The following is a 16,287-nucleotide window of genomic DNA, read 5'->3' as shown; positions in this document are numbered from 1 at the left end:
CCCACAAAAGCTGGTTCGGGGCCAGGCCAAAGTCAGTGTAGATCTCCCACATGAGTGGCATGAGTGGCAGGGACAGAAATGCTTGAGCCATCCCTGCTGCCTCTCAGGGTCTGCATTAGCAGGAAGATAGAATCAGGAGCAGAGATGGGACTTGAACCCAAGTATTCTGATATGGATGTGGGCAGACAAACATTGTCTTAATTGCTGTGCCAAATGCTTTCCACTCATGTTGGCATTTAAATAGCTTGGGGGCTGGTGCTGTGGCACAATGGGTTAAAGACACAGCCTGCAGTGCCAGCATCCATTATGGGTGCTAGTTCAAGTCCCAGCTGCTTCACTTCTGATCCAGCTCCCTGCTAGTGCTCTTGGGAAAGCAGCGGAGGATGGGCCAAGTGCTCGGGCTCCTGAACCCATGTGGCAGACCCAGAGGAAGCTCCTGGCTTTGGCCTGGTGCAGCCCTGGTCATTGTGGCCATTTGGGGAGTGAACCAGCAGATAGAAGACCTCTCTCTCTATGTCTCTACCTCTCTCTGTAACTCTGCCTTTCAAGTAAATAAAATAAACTTTAAAAAAAAAAAACATGTAAGCCGGCGCCGTGGCTCAATAGGCTAATCCTCCACCTTGCAGTGCCGGCACACCGGGTTCTAGTCCCGGTTGGGGCGCCGGATTCTGTCCCGGTTGCCCCTCTTCCAGGCCAGCTCTCTGCTGTGGCCAGGGAGTGCAGTGGAGGATGGCCCAGGTGCTTGGGCCCTGCACCCCATGGGAGACCAGGAAAAGCACCTGGCTCCTGGCTCCTGCCAGGATCAGCACGGTGCGCCGGCTGCAGCGGCGGCCATTGGAGGGTGAACCAACGGCAAAGGAAGACCTTTCTCTCTCTGTCTCTCTCTCTCACTGTCCACTCTGCCTGTCAAAAAAAAAAAAAAAAAAAAAAAAAACAGAACATGTTACAGCTTGGAAGTGGTGTGTGTCACTTATACTCACAACCCATTGGCCAAAACTAATCACATGGCCCCAACTAAATAGAAGTGGGACAGAAAGTAAAATCTTATACCATGCCTAGAACCTGGAGAGCTAGAAACTTGTGGCCCACTGCAGATAGAGCATCAATGAAGAAAACTTGGAAAAATGTAGAAAAATTTACAGGGGACTAAGCATCAGATCTCACCTCCATAGAGATAATTGCTGTGTTCCCTTGATAACCCTTCACTTTCTATCTGTTTAGTTTCTCTTTCTTTGGAAATACACATTCACTCATATGCGAGCACTAACAATTATTGAATTATGGTTGTATTGTACATGCTAATTGGTTGATTTAGCAACATGTGTCCTTCCGGTTTCTCTGCTCTTGAAATATTTTCCAAATACACAATCTTCACAGTTGAAAAATTCTCTGAGATGACACTAAGTTTTATTTAATTGGATCCTTATTGTTGGATATTTAAGTTCTGTCTATTTTACCTATAATTCTGCAATAGTCACCTTAGACATAAATAAATCTTGGTGTGTCTCTGGTTATTCCTTTAGGTTAAAGGTCCTGGGGAGAAATGACAGGATTGCTATAAATATTTTGGATAAATCTGTTAAGTTACCATTGCTATGTTGTAGCAATTCAAACTCTATAATAATTCACATTCCCACTAGTATTATGTGGGAATGCCCTGTACTCTGCCACTCCCCAGTGCCAGCCATTATCATGTTTGCATATGCCTTCCAGTTTTGAGAAGAAAAGAAGTATATTTTCCTTGTGTTTCTTTGCTCACTGTAGAGATTGGATTTTTTTTCATATGCTTTTGGTTTTTATAATTTTGCTCTCAGGAATTGTTATACTTTCTGATATGTATTTTATTTTAAGATTTTTACCATTTTCCTTGTTGCAAAAATTCATTATAATTCATGATAATTATAATGAGTTTCTTATATAATTACATCCATTTATAATTTACACAATTATACATTATATAATTACAATGAGCTCATTATAACAAATCATTATGATATAGATATTTGCTATCAATTATAAGCATAGTCCTTTAATTTTGTAAGTTTCTTTTTCCTCCTTAACTAGTATTTTTGTTGTTTCTATGCTGTGTTTGGTGATGAAGTGGGGTTTGACTTCTTTGTGGAGTCCTGGTCATTAATATTTGGCATTATGGTCCCAGCCACTGACTTTATTCTGGGAAAGACCTTTCCCTTCATAGATCAGAAACATTTTTCATATTTAGGTTACTTACATGAGCTGTTTCATCCATTCTAATTTGGTGGTTCCATCTTGGGGAAATCACGTCACCTCCCTTAGCTTCAGTTTCTGTTTCTCACTTGGGAGTCATAGTAGTCCCACGGCATAGGTCAGGGGGATGATGGAGCACGTTCAGTATACAAAGTTCAGTGCTTGGTACAAAGTAAGTCTACACATCTTGATTTCTTTATTAAGGCTTTTATTAATTTTTTCTGATAATATGATCTAATAGTAATCAAATGTCCTCACAACATTTATTGAACCATCTGGCTTTCTAACTTGTATATTGATTTGTCTATTTTCTTTATATTAGTTCCACAGTTTATATGATAGTGCTTTATAATCCTTTTTAGTATCTGATGGTACAAACCCTCACATAGCCTGCCCTGCCCTGCCCTTCAGATCCTTGGACTGTTTTCATCTTTGTGTTCATGTATCTGTGTATCCTTTAGTCATATCTTTAGAAACATACAATTACATCATCAGAGAAGATGAGAGGAGGTGATGGGTGGTGGCTCCTTGATGGTAGAACTGAAACGTGAAGAACAGAGACAATTTGAGGAAGTCACACAAGGTGGGAATGCTTATAAGTAGCATGAGGATTTCTGGCAGCTTCAGGTCTGGTTCCTGGCATTTTCTTGAGAATGGCCGATGCCAGGGAGGTGAAAAATTCCTTCAGTGTAACCCAGTCCAGATGCTTGAGTGATTTCCTTGCCATTGTTGGGGTCTAACTCGTCCTGTTGGAGTGTCACCCTGTCTCCTGGATGCGTGTTTATTGTCTTGAATTTCTGCAGGTTAGGGACTTGGCAGTGACTCGCTGGATGTTTCTGGTTTAGAGTCTCTGGGCCTTAGTCTCATCTGAAGGCTCGACAGGGGCTGAGATTTCTGCTCCAAGATGGCGCACACACTTGGGGAGAGTTTTGGCTGGAGTCTCTGGTTTCTCTCCATAAGAGCGTTCCATGGGCTGCTTGAGTATCTTTGCCTGCTAAAGAACATTAAGAGCACTCGTGTGACAAAACCTTTCTCTTGGCAGGAACTGCTTTTGAATGAGAGGAAGCTGATAAGGGCAAACTTTTAGGGGTAGTCCAAGACAGTGGGATTCAGTCCGGGCAGGCACCATGAGCACGTCTCTGTGTAGGTCAGATGCTAGTGAAAGCCATCGTTGTGGGATCAGAGAAACCTGGATCATATTCTGGTTCTACCACCTATTTGCTGTGTGATGTCAGTCAAGTGACAACCTCTTCCAGCCTCCACTTTCCCCTGCTGTGTAATAAGTTCGGTGACCTCAATTTTCTCACTATGTTTGTGAGAGGCTTAAATGAGATAATGCCTGTATCTGGGTCTCATTATTGTTGTTATTACCACAATTACTGCTGGCAGTAGAACTGATTGTTGTTAGGACTGTTATCACTGTACTAATGTATCACAGCCCTTTCCTGTGGGAGGCCCTGGGAGGGCCGTGGGGAACCTGCCTTGGTCCTGCAGCCTCCTGTGCAGCCCGCGCTCTGAGTCCGACATGCACGGAATCACGATGGAGGTGGAAGTCTTTTCCCCGAGGCTTAGTGTCTGCACAAAACTCTTGGCTTAGTGGCTGGTGTGGGTTGAGTGGTGGCTTCCGAAGAGCTATGTCTAAGGTCTAATCCCCAAAACCTGGGAATGGCCCCTTGTTTGGGAAAAGGTTCTTTACAGATAGAAAATGATTTGAAGCTGTCCAGGTAAGGGCATGCTGGAGTAGCTGGGAGGTGAGGCAGAGGTTGAGGAGACAGATGGGAGAGAGGACGCCTAGAGCCACGGGGAAGACTGCGTGGAGATGCAGGCAGAGCCTGGAGGGAGGCAGCCACAAGTGCTGGAACTCCAGGAGCCACACAGCGTATGCAAGTAAATGAAGTGAACCTGAGGGGTAACTGCCTAGGGAGAAACGGTGCCTGTGAGAATGGGGGGTCATCACCCCCACAAAGGGTGCAGCCTTCATCACTTCCTGGAAATTGTGTCCCCGTGCTGCCGAATCGTGTTTTCTGAGAGCAGGATTTTATGTAAGATTTGAGTGCTGAATGTCTGCAATGGATTCAGATTTCTTACAAGCATCACATGGGCCAAGTAAAGCAATCTGGCAAGCCAAAGGTAACCTCTTATCTAGTTGATCTTCAAGGTCTCTCTAGAGCCCCCAGTGCTACGATTTTCTGACTTATGGGAATACCAGCAGGTTCCAGAGCCTTGTTCTTGGCAAGCCTGGGATAGTGCCTGGGGAGGAGCAGAGGGACATGGCAGGAGAACTTGCTCACCCCTGGAGCTGGGCAGGATATGTTGACAAAAGAGAACCCACGCGGCCTGGTCTACAAAAGCTGAGTTTGGGTCATTTTTCCTTCCTTGTGAGCTGCAGGGTTTCAGGTAGCAGGCTTGATTTTATGTGCAAAGCTTAAGTCCACTAGTGATCCTGGGCTCCATGGTACCCCATAAATCATAGGCTTTTTTATTATTAATAATAAAATCCAGCTAAAGAATGTGGAATGGGAGAAAGCACAGCTTGAAAGTAGAGGACTTATCTTGCACCCATGAGCAACTGGTTTGAGAATCCAAAATTTTCCACTGTAGTGCAAGTTTATGTTTGTTTTCACACAACCTGTGTTTCAAGAGCGCCTCCCGTGTGCCTGGTTCTACGTGGCTACGGAGGACACCACGATGCACAGACGGATGCCTTCTTGCCGCCATGGAGTTGAGTTCATGGGGAGGAAGGGGACGGGGTATAATTAGGTAAGCAATTCATCAGAGTGTGAAGCAGACGCTAATAGGGCAGAGCTTATAGGAGACTGGGGGAGGAGGTCAAAACATGGCTCCCAGTGGGACTGATACTTAAGCTCTTCAAAGAAGGATATGTAAAAAGCCATTCACACAAGGGCCAAGCAAAGAGCGTGGTGGTGAGGACCATAGCCCAACCAGGGCAGTGATCCTGGCGGGGGCAGGGCGGGGGCTTCTGCAGTTAAGAACCAGTGATGTGATTACCTTCTCTGAGTGTCAGTATTCCTATCTGAAAAACGAGAAGGCTGCACTGGCCAGTCTCTCAGGCCCTTTGAGCTCTGGGAGCTCATGAATCTTGGGTGACAAACTGAAATGGAGATGGATTGGGACATTCCACAGCACCTGTTTGGCCTTTGTCTGTCTGAATAATAATTTAAGCAGTGGCTCTGAAAGCTGTTGAGGGTGGAACAAGACAGCTCCAGCTGCCAGTTTCATCTCCAAGCACGTGAGTGGTACTGACACAGACACCCCTAAAATGTGCCTTGAGATTAGCATCAGGCTGAAAGCCATCCCCCTTCTAATGGAAACTATGATAGGATGGCTGCAGTCCACTGATCATGTGCCGGCCACATGCATCCTTCATCTGTACAACAAATATTCCCTGAGAATTCATGCAGTCCCAAGCATTGCACGAAGTTCTGGGAATACAAAGGTAAGTGAGGTGGGTGGACTGCAGGCCCAGAGCTCAGAGAAGCAGCTAAACGAGCCAGGAGACACTGGCCAGGGAGGAGAGGGTGAAACTAAATAGCCGCATGAGGAAGGTGGGGAATAGAGGGAAAGATGGAAGGGAAGGTAAGGGAGAGGGGAGGAAAAGGTAGAGAAGAGGAGGGAAGAGACGAAGGGAGGGCAGGGAAGAGGAGGGGAGGGGAGGGAAGGGGGGAGAAGGGAGGAGGGGAATAGGAGGGGGAATGGGAGGGGCAGTACTTGATGTACAGCCATGGACGATGTCCTTGAAATGTTGACATCTGGGCAGAGTTCTGAAGTTGCTACGTTGTCAGTCAGGTGAGATCAAGAGAAGAGCATCCCAGGCACAGGAGACAGCAAGTTCAAAGGCTCTGTGATGGCAGCAATGTTGGCATGTTCAAGGACGAAAGGTAGCGGGGTTGAAGCTTAGGGAACAAGGGAGAGAGTTTGTGTAAGAGAAGATGTTGGAGAGGAACTGGGGGCAGAATGTAGAGAGCCTTTTCTTCCCCAGCACAGTGGGAGCCTCCTGAAAGCTGTTAAGTGGGGGGAACCGTGTGATCTAATTCTTGCTTTATAAGGATAACCTTGACTGTGGTAGAGGAGCAGGAGTGAAAGCAGAGGGGCCAGCATTGTGGTGCAATGGATTAGGCCACTGCCTGTGAAGCAAATATCCCATAAGGGCACCAGTTTGAATCCTGGCTGCTCCACTTCTGATCCAGCTCCCTGCAAAATGCACCTTGAGAAAGCAGTGGAAGACAGCTCAAGTGCTTGGGCCCCTGCACCCAAATGGAAGACCTGGATGGAGTTCCTGGCTCCTGGCTTTGGCCTGGCCCAGCCCCAGCTGTTGCCGCCATTTGGGGAGTGAACCAGTAGGTTAAAGATCTCTGTCTCTCTCTCCCTCTGCCTTTTGATTAAATATTAAATTTATTAATAATTTTAATTAAATAATTAAAATATCAGAAAAATAAAAAGAATGAAAGCAGAAGGACCTATGAGAACTGGGGGCCTGTTGAAGTCTTCCAAGCAGGGGACGGTGGTGGGTTGGTAGCAGTGGGGGCGGGTAAGTTGTAATTTTCAGGCTATATTTTGGAGATAGAATTAATATAATGTGTCAATGGATTGGCTGAAGGTAACCAGGGGTGCTGGAAGAGTCAAAAGAGAGAAAACAAACAAACGAAAGTCCTCTGTTTTCAGGAGATTTTCACGTTTCATCTTCAGAAGCACACTTTGGAGTGCCCACATTTTATGGCTGAGGACACAGGCATCTCTCAGGGGCAGAACTGGAGTTCAAGCCCAAGTCCATTTGCCACTGGAAGCCATGTGGTGTCCTCTCTCCATGATCTCCTTTCTCTCCTGGTTTGCGTCTCTCCATTCCTTCCTGAGGGACTGGCTTGCCACCCAGGATCCAGCCCTTTGCCCTTTGCTTTGGGTGAGAGAGTTGGTTGGTGTAGCTCAGTCGGGTAACCCCTGAAATGTCAGATCCCGTCAGCTCTCCTGAGGCGGAGACCAGTGGGGCAGAAAGTGCCTCTGGAACCCGCTCTGGGAGGTGTGTCTCACCAACCCCTTGAATGCTACCCGGGATCTCTGTGCCCCCCTGCTCCTCCGAGGGCTTCCAGCTTTCTCCTTGTGACAGCTTCAGCAATCTCCTGTGACAGGGGGAATATGCAGCCACAGGGATGCAGCTCCGTGCCCGGGAAATGTCACCTCCTATTGATGTCACAGAGGAGAGAGAAGCAATTAAGGCGCCAGTCCCTTCTTGAAGCTCTGGCTCCAGGCAAACTGCGGGGGTTTGAGGGGGAGATGGAAGAAGAAGGAACAAGGAAGGGATAGAAGCAGGAAGGGTGGATAGCCAGGCCAGGTAGGAAAAATGCATGTTTCCCAGCATGGAGGAGGTGTTGAGTAGATGAATGGAGATTGTAGTGGGGCTGTGGTTTGTTACCAACATCTCCCCCTTCCAAACCTCAGGGCTCCAGAGTCCTGTCTGCTCCAGAGAATGTTGATGTTTATAGCTCACAGCTGAGTCTCTCTGGAGGCACTGCCCTGAGCAAAAGGGAGGAGAGCACAGCCAGTGACTAGTTGATTTGGGTGTGCAAGGACCCAAGCCCTTGGCCTTGGCTCCAAGCAGCTCCCATGGGCAATTGCTTGTGAGCTCCCCACAGGGTTGACTTAGAGGGCGGCCCAGGTTCTTCCCCTGCCCAGCGCTGCTTCCCCTGCCCCCTGGCAGGTGTTTCTCCCTTGATCATTCCCAGTGAACCCCGTGCATGTAAATCTCTCCTTCAGGAAACTCAACCAAAGACAAACACCTTACAGGGAATGGCTACTCCTAATGTTCACCTTTCTTTCCTAAATTACAATGGAAATAGTCTTGCTAGATTAAACTCTGGTATCTGCTTTATCGTGAAGAATCTGGGCCACAAGGCTTTAAAAAATGAAATAAAATGATTCCCAGAGCCTGGGTAAGAGGAAGAATGGAAGTCCATGAAGGTGGATTTTCTGGGATTGTTACTTTAAAGGGGTGAGAAAGGATTTTTCCAGAGGTAGCTAATTCTGAATGGAAGGTATTAGGAGAGGCAGAAATAGGGATGAAATTTTAAAGGCATTTATTTGCATTTATAATGCACTGTTCCCTCTTCCCTCGGAATGTGCTTGGGATACTGAGTAGAGATTTGGAATATTTTGCTTTGTTTCTGATTTTAGAGACTGGGGCACATGGGATCATGTGTTTATTTGGATTACAAGACCAAATGGATAATGAGATGACAGTGAAGGAAGAGAGGGTAACCACAAATTAGTAGGTGGGGTTAAAAAGAGAAGAATCCTATCCCTATGCCTTGGAGGAGAATCAGTTAGAAGCAAAGAGAAAGAATGAAAGTGGAGCAAGAAAGACAGTGCTTCTCACAGCGTTGGACATGCCCACCAAATGCCTAACACACCCGGTGTCCTTCTGTAATGAACTGTCCTGTCTGCAGCTCTTGGTATATGAGCAGATATACGCGGGTCTTTGTATAGGGGTAGGCGCTGATTGGTTATGGCAAGGTTTATTAATTAGGATAAGGTCCAGTTACTACAGCAAAGCGCACAATAATCATGACCTACGTGAAGTTGGTTTCTCTTGGTGATAGACCACATATGAGCAGCCTGTTTTCACATGTCTCTCCTACAATGGTAGAGTCCCGGTCACAAAGCCCTTTCTTGATCATTTCTCTGTATTAGCACTTGGTGTTTATCTTGTGATCTTAAATGGCTGCCCTAGTTCCTGCCATCAAGTCTGCGTTGTGTGCGATGGGACGGGAGGAAGGAAACAGAGAAGGTAAGCTCTTCTCTTTAAGGCTGTCACCAATCTATGAGGACTTAATCATATGATTGTGACTTAGATTCAAAGGAAAGTGAAAAAAATTGTAGTTTTAATGAAGGTGGCCATGCACCCAATTCAAACTTACGGGTTCTGTTGAGGGGTGGGTAGCTATTGATTGGTAATTGGCAGCCTCTACTGTGGATGACCACGTGATCAATAGGCAGGTGGGAGACTGATGGAAATGACCTGCAGTGAAAGTGGGCTGTTGCTGCCTACATTTGGATGGAGGCTTAGAAGAGCAGTGGATAATTGGGGAAGAGGAGGATGGAGACGTTAGATTCTTCAGGAAGGAAGGGGCAGTTCTGGAACTGTGAGGTCTCTCTGACCATATGGATTGTTACACATCAGGAGCTTTGGCCTACGAGGAACAGAAAACTGCAATCCAACTTGGGCAGTGATGAACGTTGTGAAGTCGTGTCGTGCAAGTCCAGAGCTGGGGTGGACTCCAGGCATGGTTTGGTGAGCAGCTCAGTGACATGCCCAGCACCTCGGTGACTCAAGGTCGTTCTTCACCCCTTCATCTTCACTCACGGGTTCATCCTCAGGCTTCCTTGGTTGTACCTGGCAGGAGAGATTGAGAAAGAAAGAGATGTTTTGCACTCACATGCTAAAAAAATAATTCTTTCCACCAAATAGTTTGGGCCAGTTTAGATAATGTGCTCCACTGGACTAATAAGAAAATTCTTCTTCACATAAGCTAAGCAGCCTCCACCTCTGGAGTTGGGGTTGGAGTGTCAGGATCTGGTTAAGTTTCTTTGGGGAAATAAGAAGTTTTCTATTCACCTTGCAATAAACTCTGTCTTCCTAAGGGTACTGGAATATGCTTTGTCCTTTGAAACCCAGAGGATACAATTCATGCACCATTGAAAGACTCAAAAGCAAGATACCCCAGAAGTGCTGGAGGGAGAAGAACGAGAAGAACAAGAGGAGATATGTGGCCGTGCATGCCAGTGAGGTCTCGGTATGTTAGGGAACCTATGCCAGTGAGCTCCAAGGTCCTTTGGGATAACTCGTGTGATGGAGAGATGACATGGGGAGCCATTTCAGAGGAATTCAGAGACACCCAGGAAGAGCATAGGTGACTTGCAGGTCAGCCATCACAAGAGAGTAGAAAGCTCTTAGCCTGGCCAGAGGGCCATGACCAACACAACACTTTGCCAAGTTGGAAATGAACACATAGTTGCTGCTTCACGTGATGACTACATCTGGGATTGCAAGTAGGTATCATTCCAAGGGTCATTCTGGTTGACCGTGGCTCATGGAGCACACAGATTGAGAAGGATCCAGAACCTCGACAGTTGACGTCCTTGAACTCCTTACTGTTACTCCAGAGTGTTCTTTCTTAGTTCCACCCTCTTGGAAGAAAAAAATTCCTTAGACGTTTGGCGATCATTCCCCCTTCGTACAAGTCTTTCTGGATATGATCTCTGTGTGTTCCTTCTCCTGTTCCTCCAGGAATCATCATTCCAGAAGGATAGGAACAGTCTCTGGAGTCCGGGAGGACTTGGTTTAAACCCTGGGTTCCTCACTGCCGCTGAGTGGATCCAAGATATGGTTTCCATTCTTTGGTCCTCTGTTTCCCCGTGTGCGAGATGACACAAAGATGTTAGTGTGCACTGAGAGGGATGATTCAAGGATCAGACTTAGCTGACACAACAGATCCAGTGTGGGGCTCACTGTGCATGTTGGGGGGAACCTTGAGCAGTATCCCTGGCTTTGGGTCCTCCAGTACCTAAAATTGCAGACTGCCGCCTTCTTCTTCCCTGTGCCCTTTTACTCGTGCACAACTGTGTGTGCAGCTCTGCAGGAGAACAGCACTTTCGTCCTGTCGATGTTCAGATGCAAGCAGAAGGCTCAGGCACCCTCTCGACATTCCTGCGTTTAAATCTGCTCTTCACTAGAGATTCTTTATCGCCAGGTACTCTGGACTTGTGCAATCTTCTTTATACCGGCGCATGTCTGGATGGAATGAGTGAATTCCTGGCACTTCAAGGGCAGATCCAGGCATTGACATCTATGAATCCTGATTTCTTTTTGATCATGTCAGAGCTGGCAAGGAGTAAAGAAATCGGAGCAAGAAGGTCACTTGAAATTGCCATCCTTTTCAGATTTTATACCCCCATCTGGATTCTCCTGCTGAGCGGCAGACTGGGCACTCTTTCCTGGAAGCCCATGCCAGACAGCTAACTAAGTCCTAGAAGTCAGCTCCTGATGGCAGTTGGCAACCCTAGGCCTCTCTGGGCCAAGGGTTTAATGCCAAGAGTAATTGTGATTTACACCCTGAACCCCTTTGGGTGAAAACTGGCTTTGATTAGATGCATACCATGTTTATTAAGCCTCGCACAGGCAGGCTGGGGGCTTGGCTGTTCTGCCATAAAAGGGAGGGAGATTTACACGGCTCCCTGCAGGATTCATTTAATCTCTTGGGGATTTACTGACCTTCAATTAGAACTGTTAAGTACTGTTTACATGGTCCCTAATTCATACAAGACCAACGTAAGGTTGAATTTTGCTTTCATTAAGGACCTATGAATCAAGAATATAAAAAATAAAACGTGTTTGCCAAGCAAGACGTGATTTGAGTAAAAAAGGAAAAAAGAATATTGAAAACAAAAATCCATTTGGAGTTGAAAGCCTTCCTTTGTCATCATCTGGGAGTGGTCCCATAGTAGAGTGGATACATTTTTACTGTGGGTTTAAGACCAAATAACACCTGATTGGAGATTGTTTAGATGAGGATTAACTTTGCAGTTTTAAAACTCCTTTTTTGACCTGGGGAAAGAGAGTCCCTTGCATTCTTTTATATTGTTGAAAAATAAAAATCCCTTTTGTGAACCAGAAGGGTCGTATGTATCCTTTACTGGGGCCAGTGGTACACAGAGAAAATTGGCTTTTGCTGTACCTTCAGAGAGAGGTATACAGATGCCCAGGGTACATGTCGCATGCAAGGGCTACAGAAAACCACGAAACCTGTCCTGGAGTATTACTCAAGGATTTGGAGGAAAACCTTTTTTTAGAAAGTACTGATAGAAGCACACTATTGGGAAGTCACAGGTTTCAATATTCACAGTGGACAGGGAAGTGTGGCAATGAGTGACCTGGTGTGTGCTGGGGACTGCAGTGGAGGAAGGAACCCACGTTCTAGCTGAACAGGTGCACCCTGCTGAGTGAGAGGCTCCGTAAATCCTGCTGTGTGAGTTGTTAGAATGTCTTCACTTTTACTCTTGGCTTTGGGACTCTTTCTTGAAGGAAGTTCCTATGAGAATTGGTCAGAGCTATAGTCTTATGCAGAGAGGTCATTTAAAAGCCTTTGAGGGGCCGGTGCCCTGGCGCAGTAGGTTGATCTTTCTTCTGCGGCACCGGCATCCCATATGGGCGCCGGTTCTAGTCCTGGCTGCTCCTTTTCCAATCCAGTTCTCTGCTACAGCCTGGGAAAGCAGTAGAAGATGGCCCAAGTTCTTGGGCCCCTGCACCCGTGTGGGAGACCTGGAAGAAGCTCCTGGCTCCTGGCTTTGTATCGGCACAGCTCCAGCCTTTGTGGCCATTTGAGGAGTGACCCAATGGAAGGAGGACCTTTCTCTTTGTCTCTCCCTGTCTGTAACTCTACCTCTCAAATAAACAAATAAAATCTTTAAAATAAAAGCCTTTGACACATTGTGGGCATTGCTTCCAATTTCTGCCTTGGAAATAAAGTACGTAAGTCCAGGGTTATACAAATCAAATTCAGCCACAGGATAGTGTGAAAATGAGAGTCACAGCCAGCAATGATTAGTGTCACCAGATATACTAAGTGCCTTGTTGATATCAGGGCACCGAATGCCCCCAGTTGTCTTATGTAGCCATTATTATTGTCCTTATTAGCAAGAGGAGAAAACAGTCAGCAGGGTGAAGTCACTTGCTCAGATCACAAAGCCAGAAGTGGCTTGGCCATCATGACACATGTGGAGACAGGTGGGATTCTAGTACTTCTAGAATACAAAACTTTTGGCCGGTGCTGCGGCTCACTAGGCTAATCCTCCGCCTGCAGTGCAGGCACACCAGGTTCTAGTCCTGGTTGGGGTGCCTGGTTCTGTCCTGGTTGCCCCTCTTTCAGTCCAGCTCTCTGCTGTGGCCCGGGAGTGCAGTGGAGGATGGCCCAAGTGCTTGGGCCCTGCACCCCATGGGAGACCAGGAGAAGCACCTGGCTCCTGGCTTCGGATCAGCGCACTGCGCCAGCCGCAGTAGCCACTAGAGGGTGAACCAACGGCAAAGGAAGACCTTTCTCTCTGTCTCTCTCTCTCACTGTCCACTCTGCCTGTCAAAAAAAAAAAAAATACAAAACTCTGGGTGGAAGCTCAGATCGCTGGTGTCTCCTGCTGTGACATGGATTATTCAATAAAAGATGAGGAGTCTGGGAACCAGGAATGAACACAGAACTGAGTAATTCACCACAACCTCTATAGCCTGAAGGTCCACTAAGTAGACTGACAAGCATTTGTTTGGACAGAGAGAGAGAGAGAGAGCGAGATGGATAGATGGATAGATGGATAGATATCAAGAGAGCTATCTCCACTGGCTTACTCCTCCAAAAGCCTGCAGTAGCTGAGGGTCAGAGCTGAGAGCTGGATCTTTCGCTTGGGTGGCGAGATCTGAACCACTTGATCCATCATGTGCTGCCTTCCAGAGTTCACATTAGCAGGACGCTGGAGTTCAGACCCAGGGCTTGAACCCAGACACCTGATATGGGATGTGAGCTTTCTAAGAAATGGCTTAACTGCTGTCTTACCCTCCTACTGTGTCTGCTCATGTTAAAATCAAGCTATGAATATATTTTTGCTATTCCTTATATCTTTTGGATATTGACTTTTTACCAGGGATATGACCTGCAGATGTTTCTCCCAATCCATAGGTTGCCTTTTCACTTGGTTGATTGTTCCATTTTCTGTGCAGACGCTCCCATAGTACTAACTATGTTTGGTTTTGTTGCTTGTGCTTTTGATACCATATACAAGAAATCATTATCAATGAGCTTATCTCTTGACCAAATTCCAGAGTATCTGATAGGGAAATTCTCTATCTCCCTGCAGTGGCTTAAGCTTTCTATCCTAGGTTAAATTATTCCAAAAATCATAGGATTTGAGGACAGATGATTTGGGGGATGGGGAGATTCCAGGTAGCCCTGGTAGGGGAGTAGGCAAGTGAAAAGAGTACAGTAAGAAAGTTGCATCTGTGAGAAACTGGGGCTCTATCCCATTGGTAAAGGTAAAATATAAGATACCAAGTTAAATTTGAATTCCAGTAAACACAATATGATTTTTAATGTATTTGTCACATATTGCATGGGTTATTCCTATGCCAAAATGTTATACCTTGTGTATTTGAATTTTAATTGTAACTGGCTTTCTGTATTTTTATTTTCATAATCTAGCAGCTGTATACTAGGGATTTAGAGAAGATGGCATAGAGTATATTTTAGTTCTCTCACTGGAGAGACAAGAAGAGGAAGCATTTTTCTTCCATCTTCCATTCCTTTTCAGTTGAGAGCTACTCCTGACTTCATCAACTTCCTAACATTTCCATTCTGCCCTGTGCAAGGCTGAGCTGACTCCTTGAGCCAGAGAAAGCTCCACATAGGACAACGTAGGTGCTTCTATCCAAGGACTAGAGAGAATTATCCAGGATGCAAAATCGAAGGAGGGATTTGCCATCATGATTGTGCAAGTGGAGGCTCAGTCTCTTCCTCTCACCCTGGTCCTGGCCGTGGACCTGGCTTGCAATAACAGGTCTTTGGCAAGCATGGAAACCTGCGATGGTGAAGCAAATGAATGAGGCACCAATAGCATCCACCATAGTCTTCCATGAGCCTATAGACAAGGATCACAGGACGAAGGATGCCAGGGAGAAATTGTGTTGCCTTCCTAGGGTTCTAAGGATCTTCCTTTGGCTCAGGGTTGCACATTTCATGAAGACCCTTTTATACTTGAAAAAGTGGACACTGGCTCATCACACTGTGTTCCCTTATGTTCCTACTTATTCGTTTTTCCTTCTTGTTAGCATTCTGCGGTTCACTGTTATCTAGCACATCTGATCTCCTCTGTAATAATTATGTCACAATTTCAGTCCAGGAGATATGACTGGTAGCTCTTTGGGAAGTACCCGCTCATCTTGGAAGACATGGGACCAGTGAAATATTCTGAACTGAAGGAGGAAGGCTTCTCTAATCTCAGTGACCAAAGTTCTCTTCTTCTGCCCTTGTTCAATTAAATATGTCATATGGCTAAACAGGTAGCAAGGTTTCTCCCCACCCCTTCTTTACTCCCACCCTGCTGTCTGCATATTAGTGGGTGTTGAATGTCTTACCCGTTCTGTGTGCTGCTTTTGGTCATCATCTATATCAGAGGTATCAGCCTGTTTTAGGCAGCAAAGTGTTTTTAGGCCTCTGTTCAATTCCCAGAAGGTACAGAAGAAGGTATTTTTTTTTTTTTTGACAGGCAGAGTGGACAGTGAGAGAGAGAGAGAGAGAGAGAGAGAGAAAGGTCTTCCTTTGCCGTTGGTTCACCCTCCAATGACTGCTGCGGCCGGCGCACCGCGCTGATCCGAAGGCAGGAGCCAGGTGCTTCTCCTGGTCTCCTATGCGGGTGCAGGGCCCAAGCACTTGGGCCATCCTCCACTGCACTCCCGGGCCACAGCAGAGAGCTGGCCTGGAAGAGGGGCAACCAGGACAGAATCCGGCGCCCTGACCGGGACTGTGCCGGCGCCGCAAGGCAGAGGATTAGCCTATTGAGCCACGGCGCTGGCCAGAGAAGGTATGGTTTTATTTCTATAGGTTTTCTAACAGGATACATTTCTTCCTGTTACTTAAAGTCCTATAGTTTCCATATCTTTACTTATAGACAAATGAATGGTCTTTTATCTGCATGGTATAGGAGTTTTAAGCTTGAAATCTGGACTCAATCAGAAATGAGTGTGGATCCTGCTCGCAACATTTGCTGCGTTTGAGATTTAGAAACTGGTAGTTAAACTGACCTTTTGGGGTACACGTTCAGCGATATGTACTGTGCTGGGTTGCATGAGTCAGAAGAGGATAATGAGCAATTTCTAAATCTCAATGGCTGGCCGGTGCCGCGGCTCACTAGGCTAATCCTCCGCCTGCGGTGCTGGCACACCGGGTTCTAGTCCTGGTCAGGGCGCCGGATTCTGTCCCGGTTGCCCCTCTTCCAGGCCAGCTCTCTGTTGTG

This window comes from Oryctolagus cuniculus, chromosome 21 (assembly GCF_964237555.1).
Source record: "Oryctolagus cuniculus chromosome 21, mOryCun1.1, whole genome shotgun sequence".
NCBI lineage: Eukaryota > Metazoa > Chordata > Mammalia > Lagomorpha > Leporidae > Oryctolagus > Oryctolagus cuniculus.
Note: the sequence above shows the minus strand (reverse complement) of the source record.